An 842-nucleotide genomic window follows, 5' to 3' on the forward strand; every position below is an offset into this window, starting at 1 on the left:
GGGATACTAAGTATTTTAAAATTGTTTTCAGATTTTTGCTTTCCCAAGGTTTTTTGGATAAGGAAAGAATATTTTCGTGCCAATAGTGGCAAAATAGTTAGCCTGATAAAATCTTTTTAACAAAATTTTCTTTTTTGCAGAAAGGATTTTCTTGAAAAATTTTAAAAGGGTTTTTTGGAAATTACCAATTTTAAAATAAATTCATGTACGCAGTAAAAAGTATAAACCTCAAAAAGAAAATCTTCATTGAAGTAGTTTTAACAGCCGGCAAATAGTGTGTGTCTTATTTTTTTTTTTTGGGCAGTTTATTTAATAAAAAGTGCCATAACTAGTAATTTTGCACAAAATGTTTTACTGAAACTCATCACTCTCTTTAGTAAATTTAAAATTTAAAAAATTTTTCCCCATATTTATGTTGGTAAAGAATTTTTTGTATACGTTGTGGTGATTCTTTTTAACATCTGTGTTTTCTGTAGCGATCTTTCTGCAATACCCCTTTTTTAGGATTTGTATTTATGATCATTATAACCCATTATGGCCCAGTAAAACCCCTGTAACTCAATAAGTTGGTTTGGGCAAGTACCCAGCTGATCTCGTTTTTAAACAGTGCTGGCCCGTTTTTGATTAAGGATTTTTTTGGTTGTGCGATGAAGACAGGATTATTACTGTGACCCGCCCATGTCTTTTTAAAAGTTACAGCCCCGAGTAAATGCATCTATCAGACCAATGATAAAATACAAAATGAACAAGGCCATTGGAAGGCACCCTGAAGGGGCATCATGGGGTCAGATCACCTAAGGCTACCATGTTGAAATTTCTTGGCAACAAAAGTTTTTTTTAAA

Source organism: Penaeus monodon, chromosome 30 (genome assembly GCF_015228065.2).
Source record: "Penaeus monodon isolate SGIC_2016 chromosome 30, NSTDA_Pmon_1, whole genome shotgun sequence".
NCBI classification, from domain to species: domain Eukaryota; kingdom Metazoa; phylum Arthropoda; class Malacostraca; order Decapoda; family Penaeidae; genus Penaeus; species Penaeus monodon.